At 35.7% G+C, this 20,042-nt stretch overlaps 1 pseudogene; it reads right to left on the reverse strand.

The window, feature by feature from the left end:
- Positions 1-207: 207 nt before the first annotated feature.
- On the reverse strand, positions 208-18,461 carry LOC113500253 (annotated as a pseudogene).
- Positions 18,462-20,042: the final 1,581 nt, after the last annotated feature.

Here is a 20,042-nt window from a genome sequence, read left to right on the forward strand (position 1 = left end):
TAATATCCTCTTCTAAAAGGACTCGATGAGGACGCTTACGAGCTGCCCTGAAACATGATATCGAGTGATCATGATATAATCTATACACACACAAAATAATACCCCTATCCGTCCTATCAATGTAGCTTACGGGCAACAAACACAAATTAAAAAAAAAGATCAATATAATGAAAATAAATGTTATTGATAACGTCAAATATTAAATATTCAAACACTTACCTGTTCAAGTTATTGAAAATAAAGCCTTAAAACTCGAAATAACTATATTTAAATAATTTTCAATTCGGAGCACGCGCGCACTTGTTCAAACCACTAACGACTTTGTAAAAAAACTTCAATTGGTGACAAGTAACGCCATCTAGTGATTAGTTTTTAAACTTGTTCGTTACTTCTGTTTGTAGACTACAGTATACAGTGCGATGTATTGTCAGAAAACGAATTGTATGGATGTAGTGATAGATCGGACGGTATGTTGCTTACAGTCTACATCATGATATAGAGGGTTATAGCAATAATATGCATCATCACTAGATATTAGTAAAAATATGTTATTAGCCTTGAAAATCGCTTAAATATGCAAATATGTAAATGCATATTATCCGGTCTCTACTCATCTGTATTAGTAGTTAATTCCGGAGAACATCTTTTTGGTCCTTCAGACGATAACGAACTGTCGAAATCTGACGACGAAGTACTGGACGAATATGAACTAGATGACGATGAACTTGAGCTCGAAGAGGCAAACTTTGTCTGATTTCATTACGGGACGTAATTTATGAAACCTATCATGCTGCGCATGGTCTACTGGTAGATAGATAGTCATCATTATTATTGAAGTGCAGTAACTTTCGCATTTTCTCAAATTTATTCACAGGCATTGCCTCTTTGATGTGTCTAAAGCCAAATTTATTGGACCATTACGACCTTGTACTCGGATAATGGTACACAGACATGAATATAAGGATCCCATAATATTTGCGAAGTTCGCTCATTGTGAATAATTCGGGTCTGTCAGGTTGTTTCTGGACTGCGTAGCGAGTTGATTCAGTAACAATGTTTTCCATAAACTGATTCGTGAAAAAATAGTTAAAAAACTGGTAAGGACTTTCCTATTCAATTATTGATGAAAGTAACTCTTCAAACTCAACGAATTTGACATTATTCTTATCAAATGGAAAAGACTGCTTTTTACACAGTAAATGCCTCAAATTTATGAGAGATTCAGTCGCTTCTGCTTCCACTAGCTCCGAAGACTGTGCGTCTTGTATAGGCTGCTCATCTTGAACCAATGGAGGGTCTCGAAATTCTTCCAAATTATTCAAAATCTTCTAATTCAGCTGCCAAGGCTTCTCGGAGGGGTAATAAGGAATATCATCTTCTGAAATCTCACCATTCTCCAACCTCATAAGCATATTCTCTATTTGCCGCTCTACAAAGCAAAAAAAAAAGCATTTAGCCATACCCAAAAGCGAGTAAAATCAAAACCAAAACCGTTATGAACAAACTTTTGAATGGGGTGTAGGCGGGAACCAAACGCATGCTGTATCGTTTTCGACACAAACATAAAATGCGATATTTACTCAGCTAAACACATAAAAGTCGTGCATATTCGATTGTTTCCAAGTAAATAAAGGACTTACCATCCATTTTGTGATTTTTGTTGGCATCAATTCGAATTATTTTCGTTTTCAGAAAAACGCGCACTACTTTGACGACTACACCATAGACAAGGAAATTATTCCACAGAAAAGACATTGACACCTGACACTTACTTTTTTTTGTTGGGTAATAAGGCAAAGAAATGTATGAATGTTCAGCCTACGCAGTACTTCAAATAAAAATCCGATAAAAACTATTAGAATTCGATGTATCGAAATCGATACAAGATGCATTAAAGGGGTAAAATACTGAAAAGATGAAGCAGAACAAAAACTTTCTAAACATATACATACGTCGAAAAATTAATAATTATAAATCTTTGACCCTAACAATTATTGTCTTATCAAAGTTATCACAGGTAATCAAGTTCACAAATCATCTGACACATCAGCCTTTTCTAAAACTTTTATTATTCCGTCACTGTTATGATATGACTGTTATGATAACAATTATCATTTGTTTCTTTTGTTGTGTTGTGATAAAATAGATATTTCGAGCAAAAGTCAGTGTTCTTATCAATCAATGTCTTTATTTATTAATAGGATCTACAGTTAATCTTACTATTGACATAAGCAGTCGAAAAAATATTAAACGTAATAAGTAATTATACCTTTAATTAAGGTTTCTTTGTGGTAACCTAAACTTGGCTATTTTGTTGACAATCACTTTAAGTCGGTGATACGTACTTCTATAATTGTGCTAGTAATCTATTGTTCATACAAATCAAAACAGGAATAACATCGTTACTCGTATGCATGCCTATTGAAGGTACGCAAAGGATTTACAATATAGTTACAGTACATTAGTGCATTACTATATTTTTTTATTTTACTATTTATTTATGTATACCTTAAATATAATGCGGAATAAAATCTTGACGTAACAAAACAAATTAAACAAACTAACTCTCTAGTTCAGTGTTTTTCAATCTGTGGGTTGCGACCCCCAACGGAGTCGCGAAACCTTAGTCGGAGGGTCGCCGGCTAGAAAAAGGCAAGGTTCTAACACTACAATAACAACACAGTCTTAGTGAGAAAGATGGACTTGTTTGTTTTTCATAATTTTATCAAATCGTTGTGTTCTTTTCGAAACATTAATAATCAAATCGTTTTCTAATTGCAGTCCATTTCTCTTTTTAGGTTTTATGTCTACATTGCGGAAAATATCAGTTTACACAAGTATGAAGTGGCGAATGGCACTAAGCTTCCCTTGCCAGCTCTGGATGTTCAAGTTTTCTTTGCATCCAAAATATGACGACACTTTGTGAATAAAATTCCATTTTAAGCATGCCATCAGCAGCTAAATCTATAAGACATTCTTTGATATTTGTGGTGACATCAGCCAGATCTACTGACTATTTAAAATCCATCTACGGCCCTCGTTAGCTTCAAAGTGCAGGTCTGGCAAGTAAATTATGCCAGCTCTGTATCATGCAAAGAATGTCAGCCTCACTATTAGACTTTGGTCTGATGCGTTATCTTCCACAATCTTCTGAACACATGGAAAAGACTCAAATACATTGTTTTGCAAAAAGGCGCTTTGACTTTTGAAAAAACCTAGACGTGACGAAAAATATCGGCCAACGGGGATAGATTCAGAACATATGCATCGTCATACTTATGTCATTTTTTTTAAATAGGATTTCATTGCAGACCAGTTTTATCTATGATCTTTTAGGGACATGGAGTTGGTCGATAAGTAAAACACGTCATGCTTGTAGATAGGTGTTAAGAAGAATATATAGTGTTACGATAGCGTTGTGTATTTCGTGTGGCTACAGTACTCCCCCTCAAGCGAAGACATTAATTTTCAAAATGATGATGTTGCCCCACTTAGTGAAAACTCAAACAGCAATGGTTTTATAATGCGACAATCTTTAGTTGATAGGTTTTTCTCTTAATGTTAATTATTTAATAAATAAAAATCCATTGAATAATCTTTTTTATTTTATTTCAATGTTTACGTAGGGACTAATCAGTTGGGAGGACTTGTTTTGCTATTGTCTTCTTCAGTTCCTCTAATTCTATTTTGGCCTTTTCTAATAAATATTTGTTCCTCTCCTCTTCTAACATTGCTGATTTTTTATTTTATTTCTTCTCCTTGCAACTGTAAGGAAAAAAGTATATAAGTTATTCTGGCTGTAAATTTAAACATAAACAATTGCATTGAATATCAAATCCATAGTACCTGCGCTTTTAATATTTGCATTTCCATCTTGTTCTTGTTTTCTAAATGTCTTATTCGTAACACAGCCTCCCGACGAATATACTCAGTAGGTCTACGCACTTGATTTGCGGTTTTGACCACTGCTGCATTTTTCTTATCACTGCAATCTTAAATGTAGATAACTGTAAGTGAAACAATAGATCTAGCAATTACATTACTTAAAGAAAAATAATAGTAACACAACTCAAACATTCATTTTACAGAACTCTAAACATCTTTCGTTCATCAGTGAACGCATTAGTCAGGGTTCTTGTCCAAGAGAGTGTTGAGTGCAAAGAGTTTATAAGCATGTTATTGATTATCATCATTAGCTTTTCATAACTTACCCAAAATATCAATTGAAACGGAAGTTGGGTCATCAATATTGTTTACGGCAATAGTATTTAAAATAATGCCATCACTATCGAATGGATTGCCAATTTCTTAATTATTACCACAGGTGCAGCCTGATAAACAAAAATAGTAAATTAGAAGAGAGTATGGACATAATAACGAAACAAGAATTGACCCTAGAGTGGTTCCATAAGGAATTCTGAGGATATAATTGTGTCAACCTCTTCAACCATGCCTATTATGTTGTGGTGATGGAGTAGGTGCATGTGGTCCACCTCCAGTCCTTATTAAATTGCCCCTTTATGCAGCAGCTTTACGTGTGACAGCTTTCATGTTACCCCACGCTCTTTTTAAAGTGATCGTCTCGCGCTGAAATATACAATAGATGTAAAAAATTATCATAACTAATCTTTCACAATCTGTTTTATCATTATTAGTGGCCATCCTACCTTGTTTACATTGGCATTACAATTAAACTCCTGCGTAATCAAATTACACGCTGCCTGTTTCTTGGCGACCGACTTGCCATCGGTTACTTTAGATTCCACAATTGGTCTCTTTTTATCAATTGCACCAACAAAGCTTTTTCATCGCTGATAAAATTTGCTACTCTTTTGCGTGATGATTTCGCTTGTAGAGGCTCCTAAAATGAAATAAAACTAACAATGTATGAAAGTTTTTGAAAAGCACGTGTTGCTCAACTGCTGACATAATAGATTCACTGAAAATACATAAAATGATACTTACCATGATAATCTATACTCTATACTAATATATAAAGCTGAAGAGTTTGTTTGTTTGTTTGTTTGAACGCGCTAAATTCAGGAGCAGGTCCAAATTGAAAAATTATTTTGGTGTTGAATAGACCATTCATTGAGGAAGGCTTTAGGCTTTAAACCATCCCGCTGCGACTAATAGGAGCGAAGATAGGTACAATAGAAAATGTGAAAAAAACAGGGAAGGTATAAATCATAACTTATATCTTCTACCCACGGGGACGAAGTCGCGGGCAACAGCTAGTATGTTATATAGATAAAGCTGCACAACACAAAACTTTATTGAAACAATAAAATTGTACAAAAAACGAAGTAACGAACAGCATAAACTTGACAATTTGACAGTTTAAATCATTGAAAATATTGACAGTTAGTAATAAGTGATACCAGAAAAAGAAAGAACCAGATGCTTTATTTTATTTATATGAAAGTACCTGTTTCGCTTTGTAAAAACGATCGCAAAGAGAACTTATATCCATTGATATGCCTTAGTTACATGCTTTCTATATGTTTATATGAACTTATTTGTTATTTCAAAATATCACTTTTTCAAGTGTGGATACACCAATCATTTATCGATGTGCTATCGATGGAATGGATTTGACGTTGTTCTACCCTACGGATACTTAAAGTTGTCATTAACTAATGAACCCTTAAACTATGTCTCTGGGATAGATCGATATTTACTACCCGTGCGCGATAAGTTGAGACCTGAGCGCGGTGACGTCACTGACAAGTACAGTTGAAACAAAAAATAAAACTAGCTTCCGCGTGCGGCGGGATCTGCGAATTTAGGTAGTGATGTTCTATAGTAAAATGAATTACAATATTATGTGATTTAGTATTATTTTATAATAATAATTAACCGTAATTGTCAGACTATAGATTTATTATGTATCACTAAAAATGATGATAGGTGTTATATTAAATAAAAGATGTATTTATGTGTAAGTATTTATTAGAAAAATAAGTTTGTCGTCATCTTCATCCTGCAACCCTTATCATTCATATCATATAACTTTTCAGTTATAATTTACTATACATTTAGTCATCATCACTACTAATTATTGCTATTCCCTCTGGTAGTTGTTCAGGTTCGCTCTGACTTTCGCTATCTGAGCTGGTGTCAGACTGTAAGTTAATAATTAACTGGGACTCGATGTCTTCTTGCAGGTGATCATCTTCCCAATATTTCTGTCTAAGCGTGTCAACATGGTTTATTTCCTTTTTCCAGTCACTCTCAGTTATACTATTAATAGCATCACGTGTTAATTTTTCTATAACACTTTCTAGCTGGCTCACATTTTTATCAGCTACTCGTTGTTTGACCAAATTCCAAATGTATTCGATGGGATGGAGGTCACACATATAGGGAGGCAAACGAACAGCTTCGTGGCCATGCTCTTTTAAAAGATCATCAACCATGTATTTTTTTGGAGGCTTATTTATGTACAATAGGTAATACATCTCGGATTTCGTCATTCGCTCATCGAATTTAATGTTGTTGTCTAACAGCCATTGCTTTATTACCACTTTCGTTGCTACACTTGTAGGTGGTTTTTCTATTTGTGTAGATTTGGTATGGTGCGTTATCTAATACCACAATACTATTCGGCGGCAAGTTGGGTATCAGCTTCTCGATAAGCCATTTTTTTAAATTTGTCGTATCCATTTCGTGATGGTAGTCACCTATGTTGCTTTTACATTTATGAAGCCATTTTCTCCCCCTGCGTGAACAATCACCCATCTTTGCCCGGGACTGTGATTTTTTCTAATTGAAGCATCAGTACTATTTTGCCAGCATTTGCTAACTGTGTAATGTGAGTGAATCCATGTTTCGTCAATATAAATGACTGGCCTTTTTTCTGAGCCCAAATTATCGTTTTCTTTTAATCGTCGTAGATATCTCGCTCTCCACGCTCGAATATCTGGTTTTTGAACGAGAAAGTGTCTCGTGTCCTTGCATTTTTTAAATTTGTATCCTAGTTTGTCTACTAGCACTTGTCTTAAATACGTTTTCTCCCCTTGAAAGTTAAGGTCTCTTTTAGCCAAACTGAGGATCTTATTCAAAGTAGGTATTTCCTTCCTGACCGTGTAGAAACTATCAACAATATTCTTCAAGGGACACATGTCAAAACTATCTAATTGGATGCTTTTACTCTTAGGTCTACGTTTCTAGCCCGGTGTTGATAACTTCACATCAGTTAGTGCCGAAGACGATCCTGGTGTTGGTGAAGCAGTTTGCAAGCGCTTAGCTTCAGTTTTTATCCTCATCAACGTCGCCTTGGAAACTCCCGTTGCTATGCAGGTTCTCTTGATTGCCTGGTCGACAGGTAAACAAAACTGCTGGTTTCGCTTTTCGTTTTCGAAAAACTCGAACACTTTCAGCACGAGATTCTTTCTCCACTACGCAAAGCTTTACCTCTCATTTTAAGGTTGTTATTAAACATAATAACAATAAAACAGTCAAAAAACGTTACAAGAACTTTAACAATAAAAAACTTAACAGGAGCAATAACAAATAAACTTAACAGGGACTATTATAACAAAACTAACAACTTATTCGGGAGCGCGTCGATACGTGACGTAAGCCAGTACGAGACTAAGACAAGTAAGACATAAAAAATAGTGTCGTCAACTGTACACCGCGGGTGGCCGCGGGTGAGTGCGCGGGGAAGGGGGAGAAGTGTCGAATTCCACGCGGGTCTCAACTTATCGCGCACGGGTAGTAACAGATTTAATGGTAATTAGTTAAGTACTCGTTAGGACTAATTTAATTACCCTTTCTGAGTGTGGCAGTTAATGTCATTTATAATTCTACATCTGCGAAATAAGCGACTGTTGGACTTAATGTCTTTTACCATTTGATCAATGCTGGTATTCTGAATAAAAATAATTTAAAACATAAAAATGACAAAAAATGGACTTCAGGTCTTATGTTCTCAAGGTCTCCTTGAGTACGCTGTCTTATTTCAGTAAGTAGTCTGTAGTCATAGTCATCAGAGTCGAAAGCCTCTTTTAGTAATTGTGTAAGTTCAGTCCACGTACTAACCTTAGGCTTAATGTCTCTACCAGTGAAAAGCATTGTCTGAAAAGATTTAATAGGCATAATTAAACATACCATCCGCCTTGATTTTCTTGCTGACACGAAATTTCTCTAACTTTTGAATAAAAGCGCGTACCTTACCTACTGTACGTCTTACTATCATATTTTGGCTTATTTGGGAAGTGATAAGCACAGTTATGTTGGGCCGGTTTGTTCTGAATGTTGCCCAATGTGTGCATTACCGTTGTTGTGAGACATATCATTGGGTTCAAGATCAGTGAGTTGTTATGTGGCAATGGTAAATGTAGTTATGTTTCCGTGTAAAGAGTTCAGAATTATTTGGTGTAATACGTGCTAACCGTTACTTAATGTGGTTCCTATATGATATGGCCTTGGATACTCCGGCCTCAGTATTAATTCCTACTAGACTTGACTGAAATTCCGACAAGATAAGTTCTACAGCATCTAGATCCTCCCGGTTCCTGGGTATCCAAGCCAATTTCATTTCGATTTTTTCATTTCTTGATAAAGTCTCCACATTTTTTAATGTTTAGGTCTGAAAAAACATATTTTCTTGTTGACGTGGCTGATTTGCAGTAGTGCGATTCTATACATTGAAATGTCTTGATGAATCTCATCACATTTTTTTTTTTTAGCTAAATTATAGTATTCAGTCCACCAATTGAAATCTGATTTCAATGCCTAATACCTACTGCCTAATACTAATAAGCTATTACATTATAGTCTTGTGCTTGCTCGGACATTTGAAAGAACGCTCCGTACTAGTACAGTTCATTAAGTGTACTATCATGGTTCTACATAACGGAACGAGGTTTTTTATTGTGCTCGCTTCAGTATAGGTCCTATACACTTCCGCCATACCTCCAGGAATCGGTTCTAAGTATGCCTTAGACGTATCTTTGCGGCAGTAGTGTGATGGGAGCTTTGGTAAATTTTCGATATACTCGACTAAAAATTCACGTGACAGTCTTTTCACCTCTCCCCTCTTCTTTTTTCTATTTGCTCAGCAGTTTCTTTTGCGAACATACCACATTCGGATTTATTTACCCAGCTTCTTACTGACCACTCTCCAATACATAAAGTATTTAAATACATTTTCTTACAAACTCTTAATTTTATATCCCCTTGTTTCAAGTAATATTGAAGTGATGCTTCTCTTCTGGTATTTCTTTTTGGTCTTAAAGTTTTTATTTTATCGGTAGTCTTAATCACAAACATTTTCTTTTGATCCCAACTTAAAATCCAAAATAGATCAAACAATCGCTGTCTACATTCTGATGTAAATTCGTGGCAGTGGCGTTCTTTGGACGCGCGACAGAAAGCAGAATTGCAAGTCTCTTTCAATGTTTTTGCTAATCGTGGTGCATTATGCGTATTACATGAATTTTCATTTCTTCTCCACCCTATGTAGTCTTTTCCCTGTTCTCTTAACTTTTTATTCATGCGGGCTTTCCAATGCTCTGCATCAGCTAAGCCTTTTCTTTTCTTTGTCTTCCTTCCAGTACTATTCGCCTCGATCATACCACTGTCATCATCTTCAGAAGAGCAGGACGTCTGATCCGGGTATCATCATAGTTATCATCATCCCTCGTTCTACTACTCGTGGCTACTACAAAAGAAGTTGATAATTCAGGTTCTAAGTTAAAATCATACGAGTTCAAAATAGTAGGAGAGTTTGTATCAGTTCGTGTTTCCTCAACAACATGAAAACTTCCGATTTCAAAATCATATGAATTCAAAATTGTAGGAAATTCTGCATCAGGTATAACTTCGACAATAATCTGGACAATGTTTTCCGAGTTATGACTTAGGCTGGAAGGTATCTGAGGCTGGTTTAAAAATGACGAAGTGGTAATATCATTCAAATCAGTAATTGATGAAGAACCTGTATTTATTTATTTATTTAATAATTTATGTACACACAAGAGGTCTTAAAAGTAACATAACATAAATATAAATGATGTACAAGGGTACTGCTTATTTCTTAAGAAATCTCTGCCAGCAGACCCGCGAAAGGAGAAGTCGTCAATATTGGCATCTGTATCTGTTGGCGTCTGTATCTGTCTCGCCATTACCTTGACAGCTCTGTTCGGCGTTAAATGCAGGCGTACAGACTTGAGACTGCTCCAGGAGAACATTCTCAAGTCGATCGGATGTGTTCAAAAGTATCATTTCTCCGTTTCCATTTACTTCGTAGTTGTACAACTGTAACTCTGAAGAGCACGATGATTTTGGTAATAATTCTTGTGATTGACTTTCGTAGACAAACTCACTTCTCTTATTACGATAAACGTTAACAGAAACTAGTCCTTGTTCCTTCAAGCCCGTAACAACATCATTAAACAGCTCTTCACTGTTTTTCTCCATGATAACACTAACACAAAAGACGTCGAGATAAGTACCTACCTAATTATTCTATTGCCTGCTTAAATAATCCATGTTGAAACTTTATCGCATAGATCTTAGATGATAAAGAATAAATAGCTACTTTATTACGATTATTACATAAAATATGGTTAAATAACTCAATACTTCTCATTAATTTAAGTTATCGATGGTAAGATGGCTTAAAATGTTAATAGTGAGATTTATCAAAATCAAAATCCATTTATTCAAAATAGGCTACAAGGTAGCACTTATTGAACGTCAAAATATACAGACAGCTCCCCGTATCGCCCACCCTTCACCGCTTCCTAAGTGCTCTAGCTGTGAAGAAAAAACGGCGCAACAAACTCCACACGCTGCACGCTGTCGCTTTTGTTACATAAATATATTTACACCTAAATTGATTATTAAGGAAACGCTGCAAAATAAGACAGTGTTTCCAGAGGGTGGGATATGACTTATTTGATCTATTAATAAACTAAATTCCCCTCATTAAATACATTCATTTGTAATTAAATTTTATTAATAATATAATTATACATGTCAATATAACATAACATACGCATAATCGTATTAGAAATAAAACCAAACATTTCTATAAAATAAACATACCAAGCGTATGTGGATCATTTAAAAATTATAAAACTGTCACATACAATCTGTACGTCAATCAAGAATTAAAATAACAGCAACTCCACACTGAACCGCCTTGTGCCTTTCAGAGCGACCAACAATTTTTATCGTTGAAATAATCATTTAAGGTGTAGTACGCCTTTTTACAGAGCTTAGTTTTTGCTACAGACTTAAATGAATTAAAGGGCAAGTCTAGCATGTCTCGGGGTAATTTATTATACAACGTGTCCCAAAATTCAACGATAAGCCGGCGCCAAAAGGTAGACCTGCTCATGAGTACATAAGGAAAAATAATAAAAAAAATATAGCTAGTTTTTTTTTTTAGTTACAAGGAAAATTTAGAATTCCTTTGAAATTTTACACCCATCATGATATTTTGAACGACCACGATGACAATTTCTCAAATATGCTTAAGATTTTTTTTTTATCTTATACCTAAATAGTGCTATTATACACCACAACTCTTAAAAACACCAAATTGCCCGCAGTTTTTACACAAAAAACGTTCAAAATCATTTTTTTCCCTAAAATTATGAAATATTTTTACTCTTAGTGTACTTTGACTCATGGTCTTGTAAAAAAAAAGTATGGACACCACTATGGCAAGTTGTTTTTAAAATTGGCGCAACTAATCAAGATTCTAAAAAGGTATAATACTCCAAAATAACTGGCCACAAAAAAAAAATATGTCTACCATTTGTAAACAATACCCAAATTCATTAATTGTTCATGTTGTTAGTAATAAATATTATAATGTTCCAAAAATGAATAAAACAATGGAAACTATTTTTGTAATTAATTTATTAAATAATTAACATTACAGTAAATGTTCAAACTGTTTTCCTCCGGCGTTAATACAGGCACGACATCGCCTTAAAAAGGACCTTTTTATCTTTCTTGCATATCTTCTTGCATTGATATGTGCCGCAGTCTGAGTTATTTCATGCCGAAGCTCATCTAATGTCGCAATCGGTTTCGCTTAGACCCTGTCTTTGAGACAACCCCAATAAAAAAAGTCCAGGGGGTTTAGGTCGGGTGATCGGGGTGGCCATAAGATAGGACCAAGTCGCCCGATCCAACGCCCCGGGAACTCTTGGTCTAGGTATTGTCTCACAGGACTAGCGTAATGAGCTGGGCAACCATCATTTTGAAACCACATATTTTGAAGGTCACTTAAGGGGACGTCTTCTAGTAATTCTGGCAAATTATTTTGTAGAAAGTTCAAATAACTGTCCCCATCCAAGTTTCCTTGTAATTCAAAAGGCCCAATCACTTTTCCATTTAATATTCCCGTCCATAAATTAACCTTAAATTGATATTGGGATTTCTCTTGTCTCATCACATGTGGATTCTCATTGCTCCAGCTGTGTAGGTTGTGAAGATTTAAATAACCATCTTTCTTGCAGGTTGATTCATCCGACCATAATATTTTTCCCAGGAACTGAGGGTCTTCCCGGTGCTTTTGAATCATCACACGACAAAATGCGATTCGCAGTGGATAGTCCCGAGGTAGCAATGTTTGCACACGTCTGTAATGATAAGGGTGCAATCGGTGACGTTTTAAAATTCGATGTGCTGTACTTTTTGGGATTCCCGTAGTTGCTTCTATGGCACGTACTGAGGTAGTTGAATCAATGTTTATTTCATTGAGAACTTCTTCATCACATTCCGATCTAGGTCTTCCAGCGTTTCTTCTAGCTGAAGGCAAACGACCCTCCGAAAACGCTTGATGCACATTAATAAATACTCGATAATCAGGATATCTTTGAGCGTTCGGGTACCTTTCTCGATACAGTCTGCTCGCAGCGTTAGCATTACACCGACATTCGCCATAAATGAGGTGCATGTTAGCGTATTCTACCGACCTGTATGGTAGCGGCATGATAACGCGTAACAGCCCAAAATACGGCAAAAGTCCAAATCACAAAACAATGTCACAGTCCAAAATAATGCCAGGTCAGTTCAGTTCACAGATCACTTAAATTCAGTCCAAAATGTAAAGCCAAAAGTCGTTAGTACGAGAGCTACGTCAATTGAATACGGATATGCGCAAGCAATACGGAGGAGCAGAGCGTACTGACTTGCTGAGAACATGATCTCTCTACTTGAATTATTGTCATACAACAATATACCTATCTATCCCTCTCTACCTTACACATCTCGCTATCTCTCTCTCTCTCTCTAAATTTTGAATGTTATCGTACATTCCATTAAAATTCTAGGAATTTGCAACATCTGGCTAATTTTGTACAAAAAGTAAAAGTGATTTCTACGAATAAGAACAATTGAGAAATTTGGGTATTGTTTACAAATGGTAGACATATTTTTTTTTTTGTGGCCAGTTATTTTGGAGTATTATACCTTTTTAGAATCTTGATTAGTTGCGCCAATTTTAAAAACAACTTGCCGTAGTGGTGTCCATACTTTTTTTTTACAAGACCATGAGTCAAAGTACACTAAGAGTAAAAATATTTCATAATTTTAGGGAAAAAAATGATTTTGAACGTTTTTTGTGTAAAAACTGCGGGCAATTTGGTGTTTTTAAGAGTTGTGGTGTATAATAGCACTATTTAGGTATAAGATAAAAAAAAAATCTTAAGCATATTTGAGAAATTGTCATCGTGGTCGCTCAAAATATCATGATGGGTGTAAAATTTCAAAGGAATTCTGAATTTTTCTTGTAACTAAAAAAAAAAACTAGTTATATTTTTTTTATTATTTTTCCTTATGTACTCATGAGCAGGTCTACCTTTTGGCGCCGGCTTATCGTTGAATTTTGGGACACGTTGTATATACGAAATATACGAATACAAAGCCCTACAAACGAGTTGTGTACCCTATGTAGCCGGTGAGAGGAACTGCATAATTTGTGCCTATTTCTAGTATTGATATTATGTACATCACATTTTTTTGTGTATAAAGTAATGTTTTGTCGAATATATAATATGTTGGCTAAAATGCATTGGGAAGCGACACTCAAAATGCTAACTTCCTTAAAGTGTTCTCTAAGAGAAACCCTAGAGCCCAACTGATATATTGACCTAATAGCTCGTTTTTGCAGAACGAAGACAGTTTCAATTTCTGCAGCTTTACCCCACAACAGTATGCCATACGACATGACGCTATGAAAGTAGCTAAAATAAACAAGACGAGCTGTGTCCACATCGGTCAATTTTCTTACCTTCCTAACCGCATAGGCAGCTGAACTAAGCTTGCATGCAAGACATGAAATGTGGGGTGCCCATTTAAGTTTACAATCAATTGTAATGCCCAAAAACACTGTAGATTCTACCGTCTCCAATATCTCATTATTAACGACAATATTAGGGCCTAAATTTTTTACATTTGGCATCGCGAATTTTATACATTTCGTTTTCTTAGCGTTAAGTACCAAATTATTAACGGCAAACCAATTGGTAACTAAACAAAGTGAGTCATTAATATCATCAAAACTACTTCTATTTCTATTTACTTTAAATCACAGATGCCTTTTAAATAGAATGGCAGGTCATTTATATACACCAGGAATAGGAAAGGGCCTAGTATTGATCCCTGGGGAACGCCTAATTTAACTGGAAGAGGTCCAGATTTCACGCCACTGACATCTACATGTTGAACGCGTCGTTTCAAATACGATTCTAATAATTTTAATTCCATATCATGTATGCCAGGGGTGGCCAACTTTATCAGACCCAAGATCACTTGTTTACCAACGAAACCCTGTGCGATCTACCAATTACATACTTCTTGAAACCTTAAATGAAACAGCAGAGTTCAATACACAAACATGTAGTATTTTTTATTTTATTAAGAGAAAAAATTTTAATGTGATAAAATAAATCTCTATATTAGTGTTAGCATTGCGACTAGTATCTTGAGTATCTTCCACTAGTTTAGCATAATCGGGTTTGTAGTTGGAAATAGCCAACCTTAAGGAATCTAGCGTATGAGCGTCTGTCAAGCGTGAACGATGTTTATTTTTAGTTTGTTTTAAGTAGGAAAATGCTGACTCAAAAAAATTGTTGAACTAAAACACGAATGAAGTTGTTCAACACATTTCTTCAAATTTGGATATTTTTCGTTGGAAACCAACGCCCAGAAATCTAGACCTGATTTCAGATTTAATGTACTCAATTTTCCAGTAAAATCTGCCAAAAAAGCTAAGTCACATTGCCAGTCTAAATCACGCAGTTGCCGATAATCATCACCCCTTTCATCAAGAAATTTGATTATTTCGTCCAATAGATCTCGAAATCTTTGCAAAAACTTGCTTCGACTCAACCACCTTACGTCAGTGTGCAATACCAATTCTGGTTCCTTCTCATGTAATTGCTGTTTAAAGAGCCGCCTTTGGAGGGATTTTCCCTATTTTCCCTATTTTAAAAGAAATATCCATCACATGTTTCGTATTTAATCTCTTACTAGCCAGTACTTGTTGGTGAATTATGCAGTGGTAGCTAATGAAGTCTGGAAAATCTTCGTCTTTGTGGCAAAGAGCAATAAAACCGTTATGAATACCTGTCATTGCAGGAGCTCCATCAGTTGTCATTGATACGAGTTTATACAAGGGTAGCTTAATCTGGCTAATATATGCTTTGAATGCCGTGAATATATCAAAACCACGAGTTTTTTCTTTTAAGGAAATCATGCTTAGCAGTTCTTCTTTAGTCGAGAAATCTTCGAAGACCATTCGGATAAAAACAAGTAATTGTGCTGTATCAGTGACAACTGTTGACTCGTCAAATTGAAGCGAAAAAGCAACACAGAGGTCGATATCTTTTTGTAGTTGTTCGTGTAAGATTTTACTTATTGTTTCTATACGGCGCATCACAGTATTTCGAGACAGCTGTAAACCATGAACAGCTTTTTTAATTTCGTTTTTATTTTTGAAATTCACGAACAGCGAATCTGACACTTCTTCGAAGATTTCCTTGATGTATTCTCCATCGGAAAAAGGTTTGCACTTTTGTGCAATTCTGTAGCTTACTTGGAAAGAAGCTTCAGTTGCAGCTTTACTTTGCTCAATAGGCCCAGAAAACATGTTTTCTTGGACTTTTAATTGCGATTTTAATGATTGCAATTTGCTCTTTCTTATTTCGCTGTTAGGTGGAAAATCAGTCTGATATTTACTATGCATTGTGTTAAAATGTCGCTCTAAATTTCCTTTTTTGGGTATTGCCAGGGATGTATTACATATTAGGCAGCAACTGTTTCCATTCACCATAGTAAAGAAGTAGTCCAATTCCCATTCTTGGTGAAAGTGATAAGTTTTTGATTTCTTTGGAGCACATTTATCAAGAATCTGCAATAAATTAAATTACAATATTAGGAACATTATTTGTATAATAACAAAAGTAAAAAAATCCAATTTAATAAGAATTAATTTCCTAATATTAGAATACACTTCAAGAAATTTGGCAGCATGCACCATTAACACATCGTTTGATGTAATATGGGCGCGAAATCTTCGTGAAGCGCTTGGGAGGTCAATGACATATCGCGGCACGTAGGTATCACTCAATGTTCGCCAACGATCGGCGTTATTATTTGTATTTGCTTATTTTGAAAGTAAATTTCGTACTACTTGTAGTATAGAAGGCATATTGAGAGAACGTTTGCTATACCTAGTAACAATATCAAAAATATTAACTTACTTTATTTGATGAACCTTCCGAAGCATTTCTTTCCTCATTTGATGTTCCTTCAGCGTTTCTTTTCAACCACTTATCCATAATGTATGTAAACAACAATAAGGTGCGCGTGATACAGAGTCTAGTCGTAATTTACATCGGTAATCGTCGAAACTTCGTAACCCCGGTAGTTTCGGTCGTCAATGTCAACTGACATACTGAGACGTGACACGGAACGGATTGACACCCGCCCCTCCCCCGTATCCCACTCGCTTCCCGATTATTGGTCATCGCGTAACGAAAACAAAAGACTGTAATACGTAGAATAGAGGATACGTAAATACAGTGACGGAACCGCGATTGAAAAATTATAGGCAGGTACAAGTTGATGCATGCAGCAGTTAGTGATAACGTTGCGCAGTTTGGTCTTCGTAGGTATTTACATTTTTTTCCCTTGCCACGATCGACTGGACTAACAGTCGCGATCGACCGGTCCATCGCGATCGACCTGTTGGCCACCCCTGCTCTATAGCCTAGCTGGTAAATGGATCTGACAGCTCGCTTTTGTAAGACGAATATCGTTTTGATATCAGCCGCCTTACCCCACAGAAGTATGCCATAGGACATAACGCTGTGGAAGTAGCTGAAATAAACAAGACGAGCTGTGTCCACGTCAGTAATCTGCCTAACTTTTCTAACCGCATAAGCGGCAGAGCTGAGTTTATTCGCCAGGTAAGCAATATGCGCCGTCCATTTTAATTTTGCATCAACTGTAATGCCGAGAAAAACCGTTGATTCTACAGTCTCTAGCACTTCATTATTTATAACAATATCTGGCCCAAGAGTCTTAACATTAGGCATCGCGAATTTAACACGTTTGGTTTTTTTGGCATTCAAAACTAAATTATTAACTTAAAAACAAATTTATGCCACCTCCGTGTTAGTGTGACCCGAGTAAGTGCACTATTTACTTCTTTAAATTCATTTCTGTTCCTGTTAACTTTAAATATTAAAGTTATATTTATATTATTAGTATCGTCTGCAAACAGCACAACGTCACATATACCTTTTAAAGAGAATGGTAAGTCATTAATATAAACTAAAAATAAAAATGGGCCGAGTATTGAACCCTGGGGTACCCCTAGTTTCAGAGGTAGTTCGGTGGACTTACTACCATTAACATCTACACATTGGACCCTAGCACTCAAATAGGAATTAATTAAATCCAGTGATCTATTTTTGATACCATAATATTCGAGTTTGCATATTAATGTGTCGCGCCGGACGCAATCGAATGCCTTTGAAAGGTCACAGAACACGCCAATAGCGTTCTGAGAGTTCTCCCAAGCTTCGTAGATGTGTTTTAGAAAAGCTACACCGGCATCGGTAGTTGAACGTCCCTTTGTAAAACCGTATTGCTCGCTATGTAAGAGGGTCTTGTCATTGAAATAATGTAGAAGTTGTTTTAACATAAATTTTTCAAAAATCTTGCTGAACGCTGGTAAAATTGATATAGGTCTGAATTTCATCAATTTACCAGGAGGACGATACAATGTAACACGAGGCACAATATTAACAGGTACTGTCTTCTTACGCTTCTTCATCACTCTCCTTCGACGATAATACATAGACTTCATCTTCCGGGGGCGGCGAGTCCATCTCCTCCTCCTTCGGTACGATCGGTTTCTCCATCTGCCAGTACGCATCATAGGCACTAACAAACAACAAACGATTCTTTAAAGCTTCATCCATAGATTCATCTTACTCATTAGAAACAAAAATAATAGGACCTTTAAAAACCATCAACATATCACTCTCACACGTTTGCTTACTCTAACAGGGTAAGCAAACTTGCGACCTTCCAATAAACGCTTCAACATAGATGAAACACAAAATTTATACGAAAATTCTTCAAACAAAATAACCTTATGAAAACCCTCACGATATCCCTGCATAAAAAAACTTACCAACACCAGGGAAAAAAACATATTGCATCATCTGCCTACCGATTAAACGTTCTATAAAAGAAGTTTTACCAACATTACTCGGACCATACAAATATAACTGTTGACGTTTAACACCTTTGGTACTAATAAACCGATTCCACCAACAACAAATTTCTAAAGACCAATTACAATAAGCATCATACATAGGACGTAACTCCACATCGACAACTGGCGATTTAATATCATCAAAAAACTTTTTTAAAAATCTATAACAAAATCTATGCTCAACAACGAAAGGATCATCAAATCTAAAAGTTTGAACACGTTCAGCCCACTTCCGAGCACGTAAATTAAAATGCAACTCAGATTCCTTACAATTATACAAAGGACTACTGTCCTCTTTAGAACAATAGCGCAAACAAGATCTACGAGATTTACAAACCTGATCATCAGCACGCAAAAAATTATCAAAGGAATTAATAAACACACGCAACTCATCTATACAGGGTGTCCCAAAACTCAACGTCAAGCCGAAACGGGGTGACAGGATTGATCATAACCATCACGAGAAAAATGTGAAAAAAAATCTATCCCATGCAGTTTAAAAATTATGGGCATTTTAAGAAAAACCTAGAAATTTGATCAAACTGTATCATTTTTCGGTTATTGTGGTTATTCTTTTTTATTTTTGTTCATTTGAACTTTGGAAACGTAATCCTAAATAACATTTCTAGAATCCCAATAGTTTCCGAGAATTGAGACTATTTGTTAAACTACGAATTTACAATTTTCAAGATTCGTCGACTTTGACAGGCCCTCCTATAAAAAAAATGTACTAGAGTGCCTTGGCAAGTGGCATTAAAAGTTGGCGCATTTAATCAGAATTCTAAAATGGTACAATACTTGTTAGTTCCATACAATAGAAAAGAGTAAAAAAAATAAAACCTCAAGTAACCCGATTTTTGCTATCACATTTTACTCAGTTAAAATGTTTTTAATTCACACAAGCTCTAGGTAGGTTCTTAATTTTAAGACAAAATGATGAGAGAGATGGATAATGGGTATGTTCGCCATGAGTGAGCGAGACAGATAGTGACGCCACTTTTACCAAAGTGAAAAAAAGTTAGTAAAATTAGTAAAATAATTAGGTTTGTTGGAATAAAAGTCAGATGATAGAGAAATAACGTTTTTTATTACAATAAATGTTCAAATTGTTTACCATCAGGCTCAATACAAGCCCTACATCTTCTTAAAAAAGATCTACTTATTAGTCGGGCATATCTTCGAGAGTTGATCGCCTCAGCTGCTTGAGAAATGCGTTCACGCAGGTCGGCTACGTTCTCAATGGGCTTTGAGTAAACTTTTTCTTTGAAAACTCCCCAATAGA

The sequence above is a fragment of the Trichoplusia ni genome, chromosome 13 (assembly GCF_003590095.1).
Source record: "Trichoplusia ni isolate ovarian cell line Hi5 chromosome 13, tn1, whole genome shotgun sequence".
Classification (NCBI taxonomy): Eukaryota; Metazoa; Arthropoda; class Insecta; order Lepidoptera; family Noctuidae; genus Trichoplusia; species Trichoplusia ni.